At 29.4% G+C, this 15,661-nt stretch overlaps 1 pseudogene; it reads left to right on the top strand.

Moving 5' to 3' along the window:
• Positions 1 to 1,373: 1,373 nt before the first annotated feature.
• Positions 1,374 to 11,026, top strand: LOC129312604 (S-adenosyl-L-methionine:benzoic acid/salicylic acid carboxyl methyltransferase 2-like; annotated as a pseudogene).
• Positions 11,027 to 15,661: the final 4,635 nt, after the last annotated feature.

Below are 15,661 nucleotides of genomic sequence, written 5' to 3'. Positions count from 1 at the left end.
ACTCCCTCCTTTTTTGCAAGAGGAGGTGAACGATGAAAGAGATAGTTATTGTCTCTTATTTTTTGGTTGTACTCATGTTTGAGTGTTTTAACATATAACTTCAGCTTCTATTAAAAATATATATATATATATATATATTCACCATCGACTGTGATAAAGTGGGCCTATCTTTCAAACAATACAATGTTTTAAAGGGGGAATAATTTCAATTAAAGACCAGGGATGTAACTTAATTCTTAGTGGCTTCCAAAAAATCTGAAATTTCAATTGAGTCTAAGAGTACTGAAGTGGAAATAATCAATGGTGAAATGATAAAAGCACCATTCACTTGTTAATTTTGTTCGAAATGTAGAATTATTAGTTATTAATTTTTTTACTTCACTTATAGTTTATCAATATGAATTGTAAATTACATGAATTGACCTTTTAATAATTATTCAAGATTTGATATCAGTTGTTGTTTTATAATTTACAACTAAAATTAGTAAATTAACAGGGTAAAATGATTGCTAAGTAAGCACATATATAACTAACAATGAGAAATTTTAATACTACATTGGTTGATATAATTTACCGTTGGAAGGTGACGTTGTAATAAGGAAGTCAAGAAAATGAGAAATTATAGGGGAGCTTTACAGTTACATTCAACAAAACAGTGTTGCATTATAATCAACAGGGTGGATTAGTGCCACAACTAATGACCACACTAGACATTAATGCTATATGAATAGTGATTCTAATGAGAATAAGAGATTGAAAGGTTGGTTGCTAAGCAATTAAATGAATGAAAAATGTTTTGAAGAGACAAAGGTTAACCATTTGAAGCATTGGTATTAAAAGGAAAATTTCTTAGAAGAATCGGACATAAAACGCTACTGGAATATGTTGATGATATGGTGTTTTGTCTTAAGGATGAGCCATGATTCCGGAATTGAAGACAGTCCATAATGGTTGAGTCAAGAGTGCTATAGAATAACAAGTTTGAAAGAAATGGAAAACTTCTCGTATGAGGTTATATATATATTTGTATTCAAGTATGAATATGTTTGCCTCTGAATATTTCTTTCAAATTAGAGTTTGCATGGGAAAAAAAATTCATTAGAAAAATTATTTAGAAAGATGCAATCATTTATATTAGAGCTTCCATGCCTATTAAAGCCCTGTCAGTTCAATGTATGGCTATAAAAAAAAGACCAAAAAAGGAAAGTAGTTGGCCGAGATGTGTGAGATAATGGAAAGAGAGATCAATAGATAAGAGTCCAGTTGCGTGTGGCAGTGGAGCCTGCACGCAGCCCTTATTTTAATACCGCGGGGATAGGACTGGTCCTATATTAATGCGAGAGGAACATTGATGTAAAAGCATAAATCTGAGAATGGATGTGGCTCTACTGTTGCGCATGAAAGGAGGAACCGGAAAACAAATTATTCTAATAATTCCTTAACACAGGTATATAATTAAAAAAAATATTATATATATATATATATATATATTTATACCTACATAATTGATGTGCTGCAAAGGAGATTACTTTAACTAAACCTATAAGAGACGAAACAATAGCTTGCTTCTACAAAGAAAGACTACCTCAAACCCTATTGAGACTTGAACAAGATTTTGTGCTTAAACGGTTTAGCCCATCCCACTAAAGCTAACATTTATTATTAATAAAAATAAATTTCCTATTAGTGTTAACATAATATTTTTAACATTATGATTAAAAAAGGTATTTATGTCTTTCAAATTTAAAAGCGCTATATTGTTTTAAAAAAAAAAACATGAACTTCCTTACAATTAATAGAGAGAAAGCAATGGTAAGTTCAATAATTCCAAAAAATAATAATTCCTAAGAAATTAACTTCATGAAAATTTGGCAAATATTGATATGAACACTATTGCAGTCTGCTTGTGGTGAACAACTCAATGATAATAACAGTGGATACCAAATGGCACACGTAAGAGCTGTGTAATGGAACTTTTACTTGTAAGCCACTTCAGAGAAGCTATTATTGAGAAGAAATTTTTAATTTTCATTAATTGTTGCCAGTACATATTAGCTGACCGTGTGACCAAGTAAAATCCTGTGGTCCCCAGTCTTGTCGGATATTTAACCAAAACAACTTGAAGAACCTAACTTATGTATCTTTCTACGATACATTAGTTATGTGATCGAATGCATTATCTCAGTTTGTGTCGTTTTTCTGTTTACGAGATTGTGTGTGGGCTTGATTTTAATTGATATAAGGTGATAAAGTAATGTTGTAATATATGTGTAATGTCTAGATGCCTTTTTTTTTTTTTTGGTGTGTAACAATGTATGATTTGGAATAAAGCACAAGATATAAATTTAGAAATAAATTATAAATTAATATGCTTTTCTTTCTTTAATTTATTTTTAAAAGGTAAAATGTCATCCCCCCGCCAAAATTTAGAAATAAATATGCTTTGTCTTCCTTTAATAATGATTCTTCCGTGACAATTTTATCATTTTACGCCTTTCTTTGCTCTAAACTGACAAAATGGCAAGTAATGTTATCCTGTGAACCATCCTCCATGTACGCTTGGTTAAAAAGGGAGGGGAAAAAAAAAAAACACCAAACCAAACCAGACCAAACTAGTCAACAAGCTGATCTGGTTGATGAGCTGATCAGCAGAGGTTCATTCACCTGACTGGTTAATGGGTTGACTCAAGTTACTTTATATTTTTTTTAATTTTCTTTTTTCCCTTTCTTCTTCTAAATATTGAATCCTAAATCAAATCTAAATTCCTTATTTAATTTTTTAATGTTGTTATATTTTATTATTTCTAGAACTTATATTTAAAATTTTGTATAGACATGTATAAGTTTTTATGGATAAATTTTTTTATTTATTTGAAAAGTAAGAAATTTTTTGTTTGACCCTTATTGTTTTCCATAGTTAATTAATATGAATATTTTTGTTATTTTTAAATTGAAATATATGATGTTAATTATGTATTAATTCCTAATTAAACCACTGGCCCTTAAACTGTTGCCTCAAAAGGTTCAATGATTGATCTAGTGATAGAAATTTATTTGATTTGATTTAGGGTTTATTAAGATTTGTTGATTTAGCGGTTAATATTTTTTTTTAGTATCATATATTATTTTATCTTCAAATTCGGGATTCACATTCCAGTGGTTATTTGCAATGGGAAGTAACGAATGAGCCACTCACCTGTATAAATTCTCTCCGGAAGCTTCGGTCATTTATGTATTTCTCGGTCGTAATAGGACCGTAGGGCCCACATTTTGCAATGGTAAGTAACGATTGCACCACGCTCTTAGGAGTGCCAATCATCAATCCGCCTATATAAATATATCTACTGTAGTTGGGGTTCTAGCCACAATAAAAAATTGATTCTACGAGTGACTGAGAGGAACACCTAGTATAGAAGCATAACTCTGAGAATGAGCGTGGTTTCAATGTTGCATATGAATGAAGGCATATAAGAGAAGCAAGTATGCTAATAATTCTTCATTACAGGTATATACATATTTCAAATCCTCTTTAGGCTTTCAACTGTTTGCATGTCTCCATGAATGTACAAGAGGTTTGGGAAAACTCTAAAAACTCATGCCTTTATATAGAATTCCCAGAGAAATGTAGCGGAACACTTGAGGTTACCTCTCGCCTTCGTAAAGTGCCTCTCATCTTATTTGATTAGCATATGCAGGCCTCGTGACTATAGTGAGGAAACCTTTCTAAAGTGTCATGACTATGTTTCTTCAATTAACCGTACATTAATTTTGTCTTATAAGCCTTCAATTATAACCCACTCTCGGCTTGTTTTATTTATTATTTAATTTAGATTGAGAAAATGCCAAAACTTAGATACAAACAGTAGATTTAGGTGATACTGATATTTTATTATCCTTATGATATCTCAATTTAGTGATATCTTAAATTGGTATATTAGATTTAAATCAATAGCTATAATATTGTATAATATGAAAAAGCAAGTCTGTACGTACAGTATTCACAACGGATCAGGATTCAAGAATGCAACAAGTATATATGGCAAGCTCTCAATTGTTCCTTATTGAAGCTGTCAACCTCATTGCACTGAACCTGTCAACCTCATTGCTAGAGAACATTAGTTGTCTCATCCTTTCAATGATATCATTGAAGAGGCTTATTTACTTTATCACAAAGGTATTGGTCTCTACATTTGTATCATTTCTGTTGTGACATAATTATCTATGTTGACTTTTTAGCTAGGTACTCTCATAGCTTAGAAGGAAATTCTTACATCTTTGATCATCCCCCCTTCCAATGGAGGAGGTGAATGATGAAAGAGATAGTTAGTCGTTTATTGTTTGTGTACACACACACACACACACACATTCATATTCACACCTACATAATTGATGTGCAGCAAAAGGCGATTACTTTAACAAAACCTATAAGAGAGGAAGCAATAACTTGCTTCTACAAAGAAAGACTCCCCCGAACCCTATCAATTGCTGACCTTGGCTGTTCTTTTGGAGCAAACACTTTGTTTGTGATTGGGGAACTGATTGAAATTGTGGAGAAGATACGTAGAGACCTAAACCATGAATCTCCAGAATACACCATCTTCTTGAATGACCTTCCAAGCAACGATTTTAATAACATCTTCAAGTCTCTTGAACGCTTCAAGCAAAAGCTGAGTAGCCGAGTGATAGGTGGGATTGGTCAATGTTACATCACTGGGGTTCCAGGTTCTTTCTATGGCAGAATTCTTCCTACTAATTCAGTGGATTTTGTTCATTCCTCTTCTAGTCTTCATTGGATATCTCAGGTGTGCATACTTAATCACTTCTCTTTGCAAGATTATTCAGTATATTTTGCTGCCTGTTAACATTATTGAGATTTTATTTGTTGTCAATATTTGGAAATTAATTAAAATGTGGTAATTCATTAGTTATCCGGTGCGGGTGGGATTATCAATTCCTGTGTAGTTGAGATAATTTTATGCCCCTTTTGATACAATTAAAGTATCGACTGATGATGGAACAAAATTTTACTCGTTTGGACTGGAAAATATAAATCTAAAACTTTAAATTTGAATTGTTTAAAGAAAATTTAGAAAATTCAAATCTCATCGTAGCAGTAAGCATTGCGATGCTCATCACATGACCTTATTCTCCTTCTTTCTCTTCCTGCCCATCTCAACCACTTGACACCTCCTTAATAAGGGGAATCAGTTTCAATGCTCATTGTGGGTGCTCATCAAAGGTGATAAGATTTGAACTGTCTATATTTAAAGGTTTTATATATATTTTTTATTTCATATTTATTATAGGATTAATTAGCAAATAGGACCCTGAACTATTGCTCAAAATCACCCTGGATCCTGAACTCTTAAAATATGCAAAATAAATCTTAAACTTTTGAATTTATAGCAAAATAAATCCTAACTATTAACTTTTTAACACCATTACTGTCTATGCAGATATTGTTTAGGGTTTATTTTCCTACAAATATAACCCTAACTATTACAGCACCCATGTGGACAATAACAATATTAAAAAAGTTAACGATCAATGTTTATTTTACAATAAATTTAAAACTTCAGGATTATTTTTTATATTTTAAGAGTTCAAGATCTAGGAATATTTTTGAGCAAGAGTTCAAAATCATATTTGCTCATTTACCCTTTATTAAAATAAAAAATTATAAAAAATTTTAATAAATCTATTCATCACTAATCTGGATAATACAGATTTAATATGTATAGTCTAATTTAATATTAAAAGTTTCTGTAATTTTTATTTTAATATATATAATAAAAATATAAAATAAAAAGTTTAAATTTAGACCGTCTATATTGAAATATGGATGGTCTAGATCTCATCACTCTAATGAGCCCCATGATGCTAATCAGGTGATAAGCATTGAAACCAAACCTTCCTCACTCTTGTTTCAATTTTTTATTTTGATTTCAGGGTTTTTGCTGTTTGTGATTTCTGATTTCTATTTTTATTTCTGCTTGCTGTTTCTATATTTGATTAGCTAGCGTTCTCATTGCAGCCAATTCTTGCGTTTCGATTCCATCACGATTCAATTTTGATGTATGCGCGCGTGGGCCCCCTTGGGGGGGGGGGCCAGGTGGGCGTGTTGTGATGTATTTATATCTGGTCTCTGTAATTTCTGCTACTTATGGGTTTCATGTTTTGAATTGCTCCATCGTTTATGGTTCCAACTGCTTCATCGTTTTTGAAATAATTATAATGGGCACATAATTCAAAATAAAAACAATTTTCTAACCATCAGGTTTTCGTAAAAATGAAATTATTGACTAAAAACTATAGATCTCAAACTATAAATTTAAACTGTTTAAAATAAGTCTAGACATTCCAAATTTCATTTAGTGATGAACTGCTCGTCGCGTAACCTTCTCCTTCCTCCTCTTCCCACTCCTCTCAGCCACTTGTCGCCTCCTCAACTCTTGTTTCAATTTTTAATTTTTGATTTCAAGGATTTACGATTGTGATTTCTGATTTCTATTTTCTATTTCTACTTATGATTTCCATCTGATTAACTAATTAAGGTTCTCATGGTAACCAATTTGTCTTTTGATTTCATCGGGATTTTATTGCGTTTGTGTCTTCTTTTTAAGATTTCATTTTTGATGTGTTGGGGGCGACTTTCTATGGCCTTTGTAATTTCTACTACTTCTTGGTTTCATGGTGTTGCATTTCTTAATCATTTATTGTTCCAATTGCTTCTGGTGGTGGTTGTTGTGACATAGAGGATCTACAGATCACACTTGGGAAAATTCTGATGCAACACTCAATGACTGAATAATGCTTTCCATTAATTGAAACAATCGGTTAATACAAATATTTATATAGAGATTACAATAATAAGCGACAAGACAATATTCATGAATTTATCTTTATATTAATACATATTTTTTAAAATTGTAATTCACTTGAAATAAATATTCATAAATTTCACCCCCTCTAAACAAATTAACTTTTTGTGTTCTCATTCGTCTAGGTTCCTGAGGGTGTAGAGAACAATAAGGGCAATATTTACAATGCAAGCACAAGCCCTCTAGATGTCCAAAAGGCATACTGCGATCAATTTCAAAGAGATTTTTCATTGTTTCTCAAATGTCGTGCTCAAGAACTTGTCGAAGGGGGTCGTATGGTTCTTACATTAGTAGGAAGAAGCTGTAGTGACCCATCAAGCCATGAATCTAACTACAGTTGGGAACTTTTAGCTATGGCACTCAAAGACATGGTTTCAGAGGTACGTATGTATTCTTTTTTTTTTTTTAACTAATTTTACAATATATTTTGGGTTAAAGGACAATTTAGCCTCTAAATTAATGGTTCAGGAGTGTCTAAAATTCTAAACTCATTTTTGTGTAATGCTTCTCTTTAACTTCTGAAAATGGCACTACAAAAAAAACGACTTTTGGCAGCGACTTTTAATTCAAAAGTCACCGTTAAAAGGTTTTTAGCAATGATTTTTTACTGTCAAAGAGTTGCCACCAAAAGTTTGGTTGCTGATAGTTTTTGGCAGCAACAAACATAGTTGCCCGCCAAAAGTATTTCACTACTAAAAGTTTACCGCTAAAGGTATACTTTTGGTGGCAACAATGTTTGTCATCACCAAAAATATTAGCGACTAGACTTTTAGTAGTAACCTTTGGGTAGTGAAAAGTTGTTGTTAAAAACATTTAACGGTGACTTTTGGCCAAAATTCATTTTTTTTACAAAAATAAAAATAAAAGAGCTATCCCATGTCATGTTAGCGCCTCGTCATACCACATCAACTGATATGTTGTGTCACATCACTTGCCACATGTGCACCTCCTTACCTCATACCACAGCATGTCCTATGTCACCACGCCATGTGTGCGTTACATCATGCCTCGTCACTTGATAACTTATGCCACATTGCCACCATGGGATACCTCATATATTCATTGTAAAATATATCCAAGTCAGGATTTGGGCCCATGACTCTACCTCTCAAGCCTTAAATCCTCCTTTTTTGTCAGTTGAAGTGAAATATATTTGCAGTTATCATATACTAAATTAAATATATATATTTTTAACTACATACATATATATCAAATAATATATTATTAGAAATATATACATATATATTATTTTTATTTTCATTTATTAATATGATAAAATAATTTACGTGAATGTGTGTGTGTGTGTGTTATATTTGTTAATAAAATTATTTTTTCTGTAGCAAATATTATTATTATTAGGAAAATCAACTTAAAATGAAATAATTTTTAAATATTAAATAATTTGTTATAAACATTGTAACCAATTTTTAAATTTTATTTTTATTTTAAATGAAAATAATTAAGTATATAATTTATTTATAAGTATGTATTATATATTTTACGCTAAATACATATCTTTTACTTTTTTCCATATTTTTCTCAAAAATTAATAAATAAATGATTAAAATTTTATCTTCTTCCAAGTTAAATGCTTCCTTCTTTCTTTTATTAAAAATAAATTTTCTCTAATTTTTTCAATTATCTTAAAAAATATTTTAATAAAAAATTTATTTTAATCATATAAATTTTGTTAATAGTCATTTTGTACAATTATTCTTTATTATCTTTGAGATAGAAAAGGGTGGACATGTGATAAACTAAAAGTAGATGCTAAACAAAATAAATCTAAATTAAAAATTTAAGTGAATATTTCATAATAAAAATAGAAAAAAATCTTGTCTTGACTTGATTTAGATTAATTTGGATTTTCATTAAAGTCTCTTTGATAGAATCGATCTCAACATAATAGAAAATACTTTCTAATAACTTTACAATTAAAATAGATAAATTTTAATAAATTTATACATAATTTCATCCACAATTCAAATATTAACATAAATTAAACAATCAAGTTTACAATTCTCACCCAATAATACTCGCAACAAATTTAACATTAAGAAATTCAACAAATTGAGTAATTTGAAGAACAAGAATCAGATGAGAAAGCACTACCATAGAATACCTCATCCTGATGCTTATTTTTGTTAACACTTGATAATTTTTAACAGTCAAGTAACAGTGCGACATATATTATAGCTAACTTTACTTGACGGTTAAAAACTGTCAATTATTCTCCACCTATTTTATTTGTTTCTTATTTTAAATAATTGTCAAATATAGAGTGTTTTATTTAAATAATCCTGTGGTAGTGAAAAGTAAAGCTCAACAGATTAAGTAGACACCATGTATATACCAAATCGAGCATCAAGTGCACAATATGTCAAGTGATCTGCAATGCTATTTGCATTTTACAACATCTATACAACTTGAACTTCCATTACTATTTATGTATATGTATGTAAGTAAGTAAAAACCTATGTATAACTTAGCTTGATTATAATTTAAAGAATATTTTTTGAAATAATTCATACAAAATTATAAAAAAAATTCATTTATAATTTATATATAACTTAGCTTTATTATATAACTAGCCTAATAAGATCATTATTAAGAAAATAAACCTTAAGAAATTTTTTAAATGTAATTATTAAAATAAGATCATTATTAAAATATTAGCTTAATAAGATCATTATTTTTAAAAGTAATTATTATTAATCTTATATATAATTTATTTCTCATTCTATATATAAATACTTTTACTAGCAAAGATTTTTGCCACTATAAGTAATTATGTAAATTAATTTTTATAAAAATATTTTTTATGTTTTATGAAAATACTTTTGGCGTAACATTATATAAATTATTTTTTAATTTTTTCATTAATTTTTATGAAAATACTTTTGACGGTGACAAACTATCACCACTAAAGATAATGACATAAATTATTTTTAAGTTTTTAATTATTTTTTATAAAAAAACTTTTGGTAACAACAACTGTCACAGCTAAAAATAATTACATAAATTATTTTTATTTTTTAATTATTTTTATGAAAATACTTTTGGTGGTGATGAACTGTCATCACTAAAAATAATTGCATAAATTATTTTTACTTTTTTAATTATTTTTTGTGAAAATACTTTTGGCAGTGATAAACTATTGCCACTAAAAATACTTTTTTTAGCAATGGCAATTAAGAGTCACCTTTAAAAGGAGCCTTTTGGCAGCAATTTTTAAAAGTCACTACTAAAAATCTATTTTTGGTGGCAACATTGTCAACTTTTAGTGGTGATTTTTTTGTTTCTATTAAAAGTCACCACTAAAAGTTGTTGTTATTATTATTATTATTTTGTAGTGCAGTGCTATCTTATCTTTATTGTTAACAAAAGTTTAGTTTAAACATAAGTTGACAAGAAATTATAGAAAATGACAAAGAAAATGACAAAAAATTTACTAAATAAATTACATTAATGACCAAAAAATTGCAAAAATGTATCAAGAAAAATTGTTTGATCCTCTTTTGTAAGTTTTGAGATTCTTTCTTGTCATTTTCTTTTCAATTAACATTTAAAGTTAACTTTTGTTAATAAAGGCGACATTGCATCATTTTTAAAATTTGAAGGGGAACATTATACTAAAAATAAATTTAGAATGCTAAACACTTTTGAGCATATAGTTTAAGAGTTAAATTGTCACATAACCCTATTTTTAAACATAACTTTTTTTCAAAATATATGCCCAAAAAAAAAAAGGAAATCATGGTATATAGAAGAATTTATTTTGGTGATTGGTGTAGGGAATCATAAAGGAAGATCAGATAGATTCTTTCAACTTTCCTCTCTACTATCCCTGCCCATCTGAATTGGAGCTAGAGATTGAAAAAGAAGGCTCATTCACTTTGAATTGCTTGGAGGCATTTGAAGTCAATTGGAAGGCTGCATGTGGCGAAGAACTCAATGATAATAACAGTGGATTCAAAGTTGCACAGCTTATAAGAGCTGCAATGGAACCTCTACTAATATGCCACTTTGGAGAAGCTATAATGGATGATCTTTTTTATCGTTACCAATACATATTAGCTGATCGTATGGCGAAGGAAAAAACTGTGTTTGTCTTTCTCACTATGTCTTTGACCAAAACAACTTGAATAAGCCAGCATATATGGTTCTATAATATATTGGTAATGTGTATCAAATAAAATATGGGTCTTTATTTTTCATTTCGGTTTGTGTTTGTTTAATTTTAAGTGGTCTAGTTAAAGTACTGTTCACAAGTCATTGGTTGGAACTATGATTAAAATATATAGCTGCAATATTAAAGTAATGTATTTTAAATTTTATATGCTAAATTATGTGAGATAGTATTATTGCCTGTTTTAAAGCATGTGGGAATAAAGTACCAAGGTAATGGGAAAATGTTAGCACATTATTCTCATGGTTTTTGTGGTAAAGAGAGCCCCATCTTTTTGAATAGTTCTATGTTTTAAAGCTATAGCTACCTCTAATATAATGTAACATTAATTACACCTACATGTCTACTCTGCCAAAAAACTAGTTCGAGAGGTATAGGACAAGTTAGAATCCAATCAAGCTTAAATCTATGTTTAAGGAACTTATTTTCAATAGGTAATTTCTCTTCAATTACTTTGGCTGCTGCAGGTAGAAAAGTTGAGTTTAGATTTAGTTTCTCTTGAGCTTAAAGTGTTCTTAATGGAGAATTGACTTTTTGGAAGCATTTTAAATTTAAGCATTGATGATTGGAAGTATTTGGGTAAGAGATTAAAGAATAAGAATCTTGATAGAATGGTTTGCAAATTAATGCACATATCAGTGTTTGTTAAGATGTGTAAAAGAGAAACTTGGTTGGAATGGGGAAATCAAGTATGTTTATTGTATTAAGGACTGAAATTTGGAGTTAGGTTATTCAATCTTTGGGTTGAAAATTAGGAAGGTGCAAAATATTGATTGAATATATATATAATTGATAAAAGGGTTGAGGTGTAATTTTGTCTTTAAATTATTCTTAGAGGAGTAATGTTGCCCTTATCATAAAACGTCCATTATGTAGCTAGTGCGACTCACTTTTCATAAGTTAAGGTACAATTTTGCTCCTAAACTATTCTTAGAGGAGCAATGTTACCCTCATAACTTAAAAGTCATAAAATTAAATGAAAATAAAAATATAATAATATTAAATAAAATAATATTGAATGTAAAAATGAAAATAAGATTATATAATATTAAATAAAAATAATATTAAATGTATATATAAAATAAATATAAGAAAAAATTATAATTGTAATTTTATAACTTGTTAAATATAAGTGAATCTTAATTAAATTAGATATGCATAGACTCAAAAGTATCTGCATTTGCATTTATAACTATCGATATCTTTATAAAAAAAATAATCTCAAATCTTATTTTATACATGTGAATTGTTTAAAAATAAAGTTGGCTTTTAGTAGGATCTAGTTTTTAAAAATTTCAACCTTTTTTAATATTATATTTAAAACCATTTAGTTTTTCTAAAAACACTCTGGTTCTCACTTCAGCTTTAATTTTTGACTTAATAACAGCTTAACTCTTGTCAATCTATCTCAATCATAAAAATATTTTTTTGGTCCAAATCAAGTCATTGACAACAACTTCGGTCGATATTTAAAGGTGCAAATGCAAATATTTTTGACTCTACTCATATCTAATTTAACCAAGATCCACTTATATTTAACAAGTTATAAAATATAATTTATAATATTATTAATTTATGACATTTTATTAGCATACTATAAATTTTTTTTATATTTAATTTATATATACATTTAATATTATTTTTATTTAATATTATTATAATTTTATTTTTATATATACATTTTAATATTATTTTATTTAATGTTATAATAATATTTTTTTATTTATTTTTATGATTTTTAAATTGTGAGGGCACATTGCTCATGCAAAAATAATTTAAGGGCAAAATTACAACATAACTCATGAAAGTGGATCCCACTATAGTAATGGATGCTTTAAGCGAGGATAATATTGCTCCGATTTGATTAGCTTAGGAGCAACATTGCTATAATGAATAATTTAAGGACAATATTGCTTGAATAAAATTCAAAACCCTTGATAAAATTCAACATTTCTTTCTTCATTGGAAAAATTTAATATTGAGTTGTTTTCTTTTAAATAGTTATGGACTTGGAATAGGAATGTGTCAATTGAGTTGTGAGTTGTTGAATGGTTTCCTTTAATAATTTAAGGAGTCTAGGGATGTTTGAATACTTGTAAGTGTAAGATAAAAGAGATAGTGCTTGCTTTAAATAAAGTGTACTTGTGAAGAGTTATTGAAGAGCTTTGATGGAAAATCACTTATTGATTACCAAGGGAAGAAGGTATGAGCGAGCGAGACAAGGGTATCATTGCAAGTTAGATGAAGAAATAAGAAGATAACTTCTAAATATGGCTGGTGGGTTAAAGACAAATAAGGATTGAGAAACTTTATTAAGTTCTAAATAAGACATTAGGTGGATGAATTTATGTTGGAGATATATGAAGTAGAGTTATTGTTAAATAAAGTTGTTTGCCCTCCTTGTCAAGCCAATAGAGTAGCTAAAGGGCTTTTGGGAGGTGTTTAGAAAGAACAAATCATCTTTATCAAAAAAGAAAGAACAAATTGTTATCTTGAAAGCTTATCAGGTAAGTATATGACATCCTTAAAGAAATATTAATAGATTTCTTATTTTCAAATTATATTAAATATATTCACATAATTATGTTACTGTAATTTAATCCCCATATTGATTATTATGAATGGGAATACTTTCATTATTCTAAGTCTTAAAAAGAAAAGGTAGAATTACTCTTTGATTGAGTACTTTTAATTAGGGCTGTGCAGAAAAACCTCAAACCCGGTCTGTTTGGTCCGACCCGGTGTGACCCGATCCAACCCGGTCTTGAAAAATTCAACCCGAACAAAAGACTGGACTGAACGGGTCAGACTGCACATACGGGTCAGACCAGACTAGAGACTGCTCTTCGGACCAATCAGTCCGGCCCGGTCCAGGTTATTTTTTTAATATTAAATATTAAATAATTATATTATTTACAAAAAAAAAAAGATCTTACTTAGTGAAACCCAGTAACAGTACCCTCACACCTCACGTGCATGCTTCAGACTCGGTCTCTGAACTCTGAAGTCTGATAGCCTCATTTGTCATTTCTCCATTTCTCCATATCGCATGAAAATATGATTATAGGGTAATTTAGACAAAAATAAAATACAAGAGACAAAAAAAATGGAAATCTTACATTTATAATTAACACAAATCTCTAACTAGCTCTTTGACACTTGCAAGAATAAAAAAAACAATAGTAATATTATAGGTATTGAATAGTATGACACCTTTTTTGTACTTCATATAATACGCGAGAAAGATGATTATTTATACTCTAAAAAACTGAAAGAAACATAATTAATCTCATAACAAGGATCATGTGCAATTAAACAGTGCTTGCTTTGAAACTCAAACGGTAGTAAGCTTATGATATTGATACAAGTGAATAGGAAAGGGATATGAGGACCTTTTTTTTTTGAAGAGAGTTGGATTCAAGAAACTGGACTGGTCCAGTAACCCGATGGACCAAGTCCAACCCGGTCCAGGTCCCGGGTCCAACAAGACTAGACCAGTCTTTGGACTGAAAATTCTAACCCGGTCTCCATTCAGACTAGACTTCTGGTTGACATCCAACCCGGTCCAGTCCGGTATTTGTGCAGCCCTACTTTTAATTATTTAACATACTGATAATGATTGATTTTTTCTTGAAGTGGATCAATCATTTTAATTCATGCTTGGGGAAATTATTATTGATAAGTTTATTTATGCAAGAACATGTTGAAAAGAGATGGTACGTTGATTTTATAGACCCATGCATGCTTGATTTAAATTGTGAGACTGAATCAAAACACTAATTGCTAACGGTGGTTCTATTAGCCCTTGACGCACCATAGTTAAAATCTAGTTACCTTATTATTCATGAGCATCACACTCATACTTGTTATTTATAAGCGTTGTACTCACAATTGTTATTCATAGGTCTTGTATCTGTGCTTGTTTCGTGGCTTCTAAATATACTTGTTAGTTATTTACCCTTTAGACTATATGTCCATGCTTGTTAGTTATTTAGCTTCAAGGAGTTTGTGTCAATGCTCGTTAATCATTTTGATTAAGTCTTACTTACGAATGAGTTTTGAAATTTATTTTCTTAAATTTGATACTGTTAAGAAAATTGAAAACTTTTACTATGTATGGCTTTTATACTAAGCTTCATAATTTTCAGTGTTTAAGCATATGTTGAAGTCTAAAAGTAGTGGAACTCGAATTCTTAATCATTTTTTATTATTTTAAGGGTTAAGGTTCAATTTTATTCTTATATTTATTTTTTAGGAGCGTTGAGCATCCTATATTTTTAAGTAGAGCAATTTTCTTGTATTCATATATGGCCTCTGCAATTTCTACAACTTCGAATTTCATGGTTTTGAATTGCTCCATCGTTTAGGGTTCCAACTGCTTCCGGGGGTGGGGGTTGTTTTTGTTTTATTATTACCATGGTGTGGCTCTGCAGGTAGATGTTTTTGGCGGAGAGAATAATTTTTTAAGGACATTTGTGTATTTTCATGTTATAAACACATATATCAATGAAAGATTATAACAAATGTTCATGGACATATCATTAATATTTTTAAACTCACTTCTATTCTATTTTCCACTCCTAATTCCTTC

Source organism: Prosopis cineraria, unplaced genomic scaffold (assembly GCF_029017545.1).
Source record: "Prosopis cineraria cultivar Desert tree isolate PC_DT_omini unplaced genomic scaffold, ASM2901754v1 PC6, whole genome shotgun sequence".
Taxonomy (NCBI): Eukaryota; Viridiplantae; Streptophyta; class Magnoliopsida; order Fabales; family Fabaceae; genus Prosopis; species Prosopis cineraria.
The sequence above is the reverse complement of the archived record's forward strand: the minus strand, read 5'-3'. Positions and strand labels throughout refer to the sequence as shown.